Source organism: Nicotiana attenuata, chromosome 2 (genome assembly GCF_001879085.1).
Source record: "Nicotiana attenuata strain UT chromosome 2, NIATTr2, whole genome shotgun sequence".
Classification (NCBI taxonomy): Eukaryota; Viridiplantae; Streptophyta; class Magnoliopsida; order Solanales; family Solanaceae; genus Nicotiana; species Nicotiana attenuata.
This window is the reverse complement of record NC_031990.1, coordinates 32,706,405-32,717,425: the sequence shown is the minus strand read 5'-3', so window position 1 is coordinate 32,717,425 and position 11,021 is coordinate 32,706,405. Positions and strand designations below refer to the sequence as shown.

General features: G+C 38.3%; 1 pseudogene; it reads left to right on the top strand.

Annotated features, from left to right (window-relative positions):
* Positions 831–11,021, top strand: part of LOC109218186 — a 17,615-nt pseudogene continuing 7,424 nt past the window's right edge.

Here is an 11,021-nt window from a genome sequence, read left to right as displayed (position 1 = left end):
GGGGACTGATGGGAACCCTCAGCTGCAGATGAACCCTGGCTTGAAGAGCAGAGCAGAGCTCTGAGCTGGAAGGGGACACTCAGTGCAGGCGGCTTGGGCTGAGAGAACCCCTGTGGGATGACCACTGTGAGTCCTGACGAAGCCCACTGGACTCTGAACGACCTGACTGAGGAGGTCTGAAGAACGAACGACCTGACTGGCCCTAAAGCCTAGAAAGCACCACTGAAACTACTGAACCTCGAGCCTCTTAGCCTCCCTCTCCTCACGTCTCCGACGACGATCATGTCTTAATCTGAGAATGCTGACGAGCCGCATCAAACTACCTCCTCAAATGTAAACTGCTGTAGCCCTTTCTCTAGTCATCAATATGCGGGATCGGATAGTTGAGGCCATCCACAAACCTCCTGATCCTCTCGCGCATTGTCGGGATCATCCACGTAGCATGCCGAAGCTAGCTGTGTAAACCTCAACTCATACTGAGTCACTGTCATATCTCCCTGAGTCAACCACTCGAACTGACGAAGCAGCTCTTCCCTGTGAGACTGGGGTACATACTTTTCCAAGAATACCGTTAGAGAACTGCTGCCACGTGAGGGGCGCTGCATCCAATAGGCCTACTCCTCTCGAACTCCTCCCACCAAGTAAATGCAGGCCCTGTGAACTGGAAGGTAGTAAAAGCCACTCCACTAGACTCCAGAATACCCGCAGTTACGAAGCATACGCTGGCACTTATCCAGAAAACCCTGGGCATCCTCACCTCTCAAACACCACTGAATGTCGGGGGCTGAAGCCTACCGAACCCTCTACAACAAAAAGCGACGCTGCTCGTCATGATCGGCATAGCTGGAAACCACATGAGCTGGAGCTGCGTGCGACTGGCGCAACTGGAACAACTGCTGCACTCGGTGCAGCTGGCTGAACTGGCTGAGCCTGGAGCTACCCCAGGTGTCTGTAAGCCCTGAACCAACCTGCTCGGGTCGTGCGAACGCGGGGTCTTGATGACCACCCCCGGTCTGAGAAGTAGCCGGCCGCAGTAGTGGCTGAAAACCGCTTGAGCCGAGGCCAGTGCAGACGGACAAGATCTGAGCCAAAAGCCTCCTAGAGACCAGGAATCACGAAATGGGCACTGCCGGTGCCTGAACAGGTGCTGCTGTGAGCATCTACAACCAGAATTTGACCCTGAGCCTGGTCAACTGGCTGCTGGAATCTATGACCCTGAGCCTGGTCAACTGCTGTGGTGTCAGCAGGTGCTTGTCCTGCTGCCCTACCTCTACGCGACCACGGCCTCTTAGGTGGCACTCGGTCATCGTCCCGCCACGTCCGTTAAGCACGGGGTTCTCGCCATCTGCGAGAGAATAGGATATGGAAAATTTAGTTTTCATAATAACAAGCCGCACGATATGAATTTCAAGTAAGTGAAGTGTTTCCTAAAGTTCTGTAGCCTCCCGAGGATAGATACGGACGTCTTACGTACCGATCCGCGAGACCCTACTAAACCGGCTCATGACTCGCGCAGCGCTCACTAGTACCTAGGCTCTTGATACAACTTGTCATCGACCCGGCAAACCCGTCGTGATTGCGACCCAACCAATTGCTAGCAAACCTCACCACAGTCGTTCCCATCAACCGGTAAACCTCCAAAACCGACAATTTAAAGAGAATATACATAGTTTGTAGAATAATAATCCAATCTTTATCGAAGAATAAATACTAAGAAATATGAAGTCTGATAAAAACAGTGCCCAGATCTGGGTGTCACGAGTCTAGAGCCTTCTAAAACAATCTTCATATTAACATCAATTATACTGGAACGACTATAGGCTCCTGCTCGAAATGTATATATGCTAAATATAAAACTGAATAGAGGAGTAGATCAGGTTCTTATGACGCTATACTGTCAAGGTTAGCAGCATACCTCAACAACTCTGATAAGCTCGTAAAACAAAGACTGCTCAGCTAAGCCTCCGGGCACCTGAATCTGCAACACGAGAGGTTATGGGTGAGTCACTACCGACTCAGTGAGTAATAAGCATATAAAATTCGTCTGAAGATAAGAATCACGAAGTGCCACCAAAGTAAAGCTAAAACTAACAGTTCCAACACCTAACTACGAAACTAACAGCAAAACAACTTCAAATATATCAGTCAAGTATAATGAAGGATGGCAATGCAATGCACATGACCGCTACGGCGCGTAGCCCGATCCATTTAACGTCGACGACGCTCACTGGGGGTGTTACAGACTCCGGAGGGGCTCTTGTCAGCCCAAGCGCAATATAATCATACCATTCGCCTCGGCGTGTCAGCCGATCCATAACTCAGTCCACAATATGCATATGAGTCACGTAACATATTCAATTAATTTCCCAATTTCCAATTTATTAAGAGAAATACTTAGATAATTTAACTTCAGGAAAAGTGACTTAGCATTCATAACAGTGATTAAACACAGGACTGAGATCAATGATTATACAAGCATGCTATCACAATGACATTCATCCTCTAAGGATGCTACAGATGACGGCACTAGGCCCCAAACACGGCAATAAGGCCCAGATATATTCAATACAGGGTGCGTATCAGTCGCCAATTATAGAAACATTTCTTGTTCGGGATGGACCAAGTCACAATCCCCAGTCATAAACCAAATCCCGCACCTGCCATGCGGGTGCGAGTCACCGCCCTACAATAGCGTCACCATGTTGAAAAGTCGGGGTTTCAAACCCTCAGGCCATCATATACACCAACTACTCACTCTAACTGGCCGGTAGAATGGTCCGCAATGCCTTTCCATTTCGTATCGACCTCCTCGCGCGTCGAATCTAGTCAAAATCACAACGAATACATAAATATGGGTTAAAGAAACATAACCCAATAAAAAATACTCAAAAAGTACTAAAATTCACGAAGTTGGTAAAACCCGAGCCCCGGGCCCACTTCTCAAAAAATTTCGAAAATCACACCAACGGATTCCTCGTCTCGCCACGAGTCCGTACATATAAAGTTTATCGAAAACGGAGCTCAAATGGCCTTTCAAATCCTAAAAATTCATTTTCAAAAACCAAGCCCTAGTTCTTCACAATTTCTATCCACTTTCATGAATTTGAGTGTTGATTCTTCCAATAAAATGGTGTTTTCTAGTCAAGAGACTTACCTCAAATCAATACCCGTTTGAAAAACCCTCTTCAAATCGCTCAAAAAGCTCTTTTGGCGGGATAAAAATGGTGGAAAAATATTGTGGGTCGCGGGCACCAGAGGGTTTTAAAAACATTCTGTCCGACTACTTGTAGCGACCCCTATGCGATCGCATCACTACCCCTGCGATCGATAGGCCAAAAAATCCAGGCCCTCGAATTCCTCTTACGCGATCGCAGAAGACTTCCTTGCGATCGCAAAGCACTGCGTCCTCCTACTACGCGATCGCATACGCACCCACGCGACCGCACTGAACCATCCCCCATATCTATGCGATCGCAGACCACCTCATGCGATCGAATAGAGCAAGTCTGAGCACCCCCTCCAGGCCTTCTACGCGATCGCATCCAGACCTACGCGATCGCATAGAGTAAAATTCCTCTGCAATTTTCTGCTGCACTTTTCATGTTCAAAATTACCCGTTAGCCATCCGAAATCACCCCGAGGCCCTCGGGACCTCAACCAAACGCATAGATATGTTCTATTACTTCATTCAAACTTGCTCGTAACATAAAAACACTATCATAAACATAAAAATTATCGAATTACCACGGATTCAAGCCTAAGTTAAACTAAAACTTTCGAAACTTGCATTTGATCTAAAACCCGACCTAAACACCTCCGAATGATCTGAAACTTTGCACGCATATCCAAAATCACCTAACGGAGCTACTGCAACTCTCGAAATTCCATTCCGACCCTCGGATCAAAATCTCACCTACCATCCGGAATTCGCCAAAATCCAACCTTAGCCAATTCAAGCCTAATTCTACACCGGACCTCCAAATTCAATTCTGATTGCGCTCCTAAGTCACAAATCATCCCCCGAAACTAGTCGAATCATCGGAAATCCATTCCGAGCCTTCTAACTCATAAGTCAACATTCGGTTGACTTTTCCAAACTAACCTTCTCATAAAGAGACTTATTGTCTCATTTCTAACCGAACTCTATCCGAATTACTTTAAATTTTCCAAACACATATAATGAAACATATAGAAGCATAAAACGGGAAAAACGGGGCGGTAACTCCCGTAACGACGGGTCGGGTCGTTACATATATATTATGAAATGGGATCGTGTGGCACGCCGACCACTTATATATTATGAAATGGGATCGCGTGGCATGCCGTCCACTTATTAATTAAGAAATGGGATCGTGTGGCGCGTCGACCACTTATATATGAGCTATGGTATTGAGGTAGTTTCGTCGTTATATCCGTTGACCTGTATTCACTGTATTTTCCCCGAGCATGCCCCCTTCCCCTTTTTAGTTGATGTTCTCTGTTGTTATTTTCGTTGTCTTTGCATATATATATATATATATATATATATATATATATATATATATATATCTGCACAGGTTGTTTTTGGTAGGTCCTGTCTAGCCTCGTCACTACTTCGCCGGGGTTAGGCCAGGCACTTACCAGCATATGGGGTCGGTTGTGCTGATGCTACACTTCTGTGCTTTTTGCACAGATTACGGTACCGGAGCAGCTTTTGGACCTCAGCAGTAGGAGCGTTGGGAGCTTACTTCAGTCCGGAGATTCCCGAGGTAGCCTTGCTGGCGTCCGCATGGCCCGGAGTCTCTCTTATCTCTGTCTTTCGTTTGATTTCCCTTGTATCGGATCAGACAGTACTGTATTCTTATTCAGACTTTGATTGTAGCACTCTCTAGTAGTCCGCGAGCTAGTGACACCAGACTCTGGGTAGAGATTTGTTTTAAACTTCCGCATTTCGATTTCATTTATATGAACTTAAGGTCTTCCACTTTTATTTAATTGTTTTTTTTGTATATTTATATTGTTGAGAAATTGTCAGAGAATGTATAAAGTTTGGCTGGCCTAGCTCCGTTAGTAGGCGCCATCACGACTCCCGATGGTGAAAATCCGGGTCGTGACAAAACCTTATTAATTTAGTATGATTAATTAAGCGGCAAATTGAAGTAAAATTATATATTACTCCATTAATAATGGTTAAGTAGTGATAAAACTTATTATAGAAAACTAATTTTCATGCATGCACTTATCCTTTGGTGCATGAACCAATTGAATTGAGGGTAAGGATTTTCCACAGAATACATTTCAAAATTCGACAGAACATTGTTTCATTTCCCACAGGCTTCCTCCTATCTTCTGGGATGTTTCATTTGTTTCCCTCCGCCGCTACATTCATCCTTAATCAGAGGTTTCGAGTTCCAGTCATGGGTATAAAGTCGCCTTTATTAGGAAACGCTCTACCCCAACATTGGACTTCCCGGCGCGAATTCAATCTTTTTGGAATTCGGGTAATATCGGATGGAAAACCAAAAAAATAAAATGTCTACTATATGAGTCGACGTCATTTGATGATGTTTTAGCTAGGAGAGACTGAAAATTATAATAGCAACACTCTCCCACACACAATCACATCTTTAATTTTGTGACTAATAGAATTTGCCAACTTAATTAACCAGCTCACAAGTAAAACACTCCTTCTGACTCAAATTATTCTAGTTTAATTTCTTTTCGGTCCATCTGAAAATAGTGTTTACTTTTCTTAAAAGAAATTTCAATTTTCTAGATCCCACAGTCTGTATGATATAAGAACTAAGAATTTGAAACTTTGAAATGATACTTTTTCGTCAAACAAAATTGTCAATATTAATTTACTATTACAACTTAAACAATATGTTAGTCAAAATAAACATCTTAAAAAACGTCCTAGTAAAACTTCATCACATAAAATGAGAGAGAGAGAGAGTAATACATTTCATGTAATATAAAAAGATTTATGAGACTTTCGTTTTACTTAGAGTACAAGTTTCAAACTTCTTATTTTATATTTTCAAATACTCTGAATTAATTAACAATAGTGTCAAGTCAAACTAAGATTATTTTCTCTTACTGGTATTATGTTACCCTGTTTATGCTTATTCAATACTTTAAATAGTGTTGGCATGACACAATAAAGTTTAACTGATAAATTTTGAACCAGATTGAGAAATTTGACTAAATGAAATTTCCATTTCATAGCTAACAAACTTCGCATAACAACGATATTCGTAATATTAACACAATAAAATTCCAAAAACGCAAATGTCGTAAAATAAACTATTATTAAACGCTAACTGTTCAATAATTAATTACCTATGAGGAAATATTGGAATACTTGTATTCCTATGCTCAACACTTTGATGTGTTGAACTTGAAATTTATCAAGTTCAACTCTAAGGTGGTGGATATATATCATATCAAGTTCGTTGGTGACCGAGAAATGATTTATTTTGGTACTAAAATTAATGGTGAATATGGAATTTTGTTGAATGGCAATCCAGTTTGGGAGGTTGCTGTCCAAACCAATCAATCTGAATTCACAGGTTTTTCTTTCATTTATAACATTACATTTGTTATGAACAATAAATGAAGAACAAGAGTATTGAAGAGAAAAGTAGAGAGAGAGAATTTTTATTGATATTTGATGAATTACAATGGAATAGAACCCTCTATGTATAGGGAGAGGGTGACTTAGACACCAAGGAATGAATCCTAGAATCTTTCTAAATATAGACATTCACCATAAATACAATTCTATTTATAACACTCCCCCTTGAATGTCTATTCAACAGATAATGTGCCTCGTTAAAACCTTAACTAAAATAAAATCCAGTGGGGAAAAAATTCTAGAAAAGGAAAAGAGTACACATGTTTAGAAATACGCCTTTTGGTTGCCTCGTTAAAAACCTTGCAAGGAAAACCCAGTGGGACAAAATCTTGTAAGGAAAAAAGAGTACAACGCGTATTAACTCCCCCTGATGAGAGCATCAATTCACATCCTTAAGCATTTTCATTCCAATCTTGTGCACCATCTTCAAAAGATCTTTGGTAGAGACTTGATGAACAAATCAGCCATATTAACTTGAATGAATATAATGGCACCTTGAAATCATCATTCTTGATAGAGATGAATTGTCTTCATATGATCTTGTTGGAATCGTCAGTTCAATATCTTCACATAGAGGTGAAAACTCTTGCTATCATATTATCATGCATATAGTTATAGCAAGATACATTTATGCACAAATTGCACTGAGGGTGTAGTACTTCATGACCATGAATTCTATATGCTTTAAGCAATTTAAATCCTTCAAGGATTGTTAAGTCATATAAGCCATATAATAGACTTTAGATGCATATCAAGTTTTCATGTCATGCTAGACATATAAGATATCGAAAACTGATTGCACATACCATTGACTTTATACTTTCAAGTGTTTGAATTACATGTTCAAAACTACATGTCTTTCATATGAAACCAATTCTATTTGAATTGTGTCTCTTCTATTTGGCCAATATTTTTGTGTCTGTATTCGGCAGACTAAAAATTCTCATCTATACTTAGCGCTTTCATAGATGTCGTCGATGTATATTTTATATTGGTTCCAACCTCCTTTTTTTTTCATAAAGACATAACATAGAGATCTCTTCATTTATATTTTCAGGTACCTGAATATCTCCTGAGATTTTATGAAGTGTTATGTCATGTGATCTTCTAGATCACTTGCCTCCTTTGTTATGATCATTTTAAAACATTTGCTCATCTTCTTTATCAAGAAGTTTATTTGAAACCGATTTGTCTATACGTTTTAAGCGTACCATAGACTTTGTCCTTCTAGGACTTATTCTAATAGAAGCATTTGCAGTGAGAATATAGTTACTTTCTTTAGGTCAGCAAATGCGTCTGACATGCTTTGCAATATATTGCAAATGAATTATCTTTCTATGAACTTCAAGTTCATATTAATTTATTCGAGGATCTAGATGTGCACATGATAATTCATTCCACGTAACTTTCTCTCAACTGTTTATCCTTTCTCCCCCTCATGTTAGAAAAACTAATTTGCTTCCTCAACTTTAAAAATCCATATTTGTGCGTTATGGTGTTAATCAAAATATACACCGCACATCAATAATAATAAGATGGAATTATTTGGTTCCTGACCCTGAACCACTTGTGAGGGGAGAAAATAATATACTTTCATATATAACGTATATCAAACTGATATAGATAACTTTGTTCTCATAAGCAATTGTTTAGCTATTAAGTAGAGGCACTTAATAAATCATTTTCCTAAACCAACTGTGATGTAAACCAACTTATCAAGATGAACTTCTTGAATAGAAAATCTGAAAATTATGCTCGAAATTAAATTATTGAGCAAGTTACCTTGCAAAATACCATGTTGCGGGTTATTAATAATCGCACATGTAACCATCTCATAGATGCATCTTATGTGGTATACGTGGCAGATGAATGGGCCCATATCTACCTTTGAAATTTCCAACATTCATGGGATTCAATCCCAATTTTAGTTGGTATATTAATTAATGAGAACATGCAACATAAGAGAATTCGTAAAGAACTTTCTAGTTCTTTAATATTTACCCATGTGAATTCTCTTTTATTTTTGCACGTCATACTTAAATTGATATGGGTAAACCAATTATGCCAACTGAATAAATTATCAATATTGATAAACTTCAGATTTACACCATGACGTGTGCAATTATCAATAAACTCCAAGTTTATTATGATATGCGTTTTATATCAATAAACTTCTGTTTATTGTGGCATTCTTTTGTTTGTGTAGTACAAATTGGAGAATAATTAAAGCGGGTAGATTTTAACATACATATTACCCCGCTACAAGTTGTAGTAATAGAAGATATTAAATCTTTCCTTTATTATAGTCTCAATATAATCAACCGCTTTCGCGTATACTTTGAAAACTGAATAAGTTTCTTTGAGACTTACTACAACACAATACCTCACTGGTAATCAATTGTGTTTCTCCAAAATAGTATAATTGGCTCTTGCAGAGCTCTCAATTAATTTTGTACTACCACATATTCATCAACATCCATATAGTGAATATCTCTTTTAAAAAGAAAGTTATACCATTATGGTTATGGTCAAAATTATATGCAAGATATGTTTCTTGCATTAATGTTATTCTTTAATAATCACATTACCAAAATATCTTGGCATGCAATAGGTACGTGACCAATGACCATTCATGCCATAATAATGATATTATTTTCTTCTATTATCTCAAACCTCCTTCTAGAGGTGAGTGCGTGGTATATTCACTACCACTAGCACGATCATATTCTTCCAAGAATGAATATGTATTCATAAATCAGATGTTGTCACATTCACATCATAAATGGACCATAATCATCTATGTGTGCTTTATAAAATCTCATATCAAATCGATGACAAATATTACTTTCACAGAGTGAAGGATTATTTTGAGAATCCTTATTATTCTCATTATCACAATGATGACGATTATAATTTCGTCTATTGCCACGTCCACATCCATTAATACCTTCACGGTAATAATTTTGTCTTCTTTCAGACTTATCACATATTGCTATCACATTCTCTTAAGGGAATGAGAATGAAGCAAATTCAACGGGACGGGTTTTCACTTCTTTGCCCACAATCATACTGAATTTGATCATGGCAAGGCATAGAATTTTACCACTTTAGGTGGTTATAATTTCTTACAAACTCCATTAGAGTTATAATCAAACTTTATTGTCTTTGCTTGTATATAAAATCAAATTATAGAATTTCAAGAATTTAAAAGAGAAAATAAAGTAAAATACTTACCTTAAATCCAAAATTTAATCATGAAGGAAGTTTATGGAACAATTGACAATCATTATGCTTAATTCCATAGCTTCTACTCAATTGGTTAGAGTCTCGTGCTGATAACGTGTTATGAACAATAAATGAAGAACAAGAGTATTGCAGAGAAAAGTAGAGAGAGAGAATTCTTATTGATATAGGATGAATTACAATGGAATAGAACCCTCTATTTATAGGGAGAGAGTGACTTAGCCACCAAGCAATGAGCCCTAGAATCTCTCTAAATATAGACATTCACCATAAATACAATTCTATTTATAACAATATTAATTATATACTTCATATGTTCCAATTTATGTGATTGTATATTTGGACATAGAGGGACTAGTGTTTGGTACAAAGACAAAAATATTTTTTAATTTTCTCATGTTTGGTTGGCTTATATGTTTTCCCTACCAAGAGAACAAGAGAAGGGAAAATATTTTCCAAACTCTTTTCCAATCTTCCCCTCATTCTCCATCCCCACCAACACCTACCAACCCACCTCCACACCCCCCACCTCATCCCCACTCCACCCACCCCAACCCACCCTCGCCCCACTCCCACCCCAACCCACCCTCACCCCATCCCATCCTCACCCTAAATAAAATATTATTAATAGTACTTTCTTTTCATGTTATAGATAAAGTATTTTTTTTTATTTCAACAAATGAGTATTTCTTTTCACGATATAATTTTGATTTTTCATTTTAACAAAAAAGTACTTCATTTTCATGATGTAGAAAAAATATTTTCTTTCATTTTAACAAAATGATGTAGTAAAAAGTATTTTCTTTCATTTCAATAAAATAATGTAGTAAAAAAGTATTTTCTTTTATTGAAACAAAAAGAGTATTTTCTTTTGATGATGTAGAAAAAGTATTTTCTTTCATTTCAACAAAATGAGTACTTTATTTTCATGTTGTAGAAAATAGTACTTTCTTTTCAACAAAAACAAAAAAGAGTATTTTTTTAGTTATGGAGCACAAATTTCAACGTTATTTTTGCGTAAAAAAAAGTAAAACAACACATTAGTTCCTTTGGGTTTGTGTGAATTTTTAGAAGAATAATCAAATTTTTGAAGAAAATAGAGTCATAAAAATGTTAGGTATTTGGGGGGGGGGGGGGGGGAGGGGGGGAGGGAGCGAGCGAT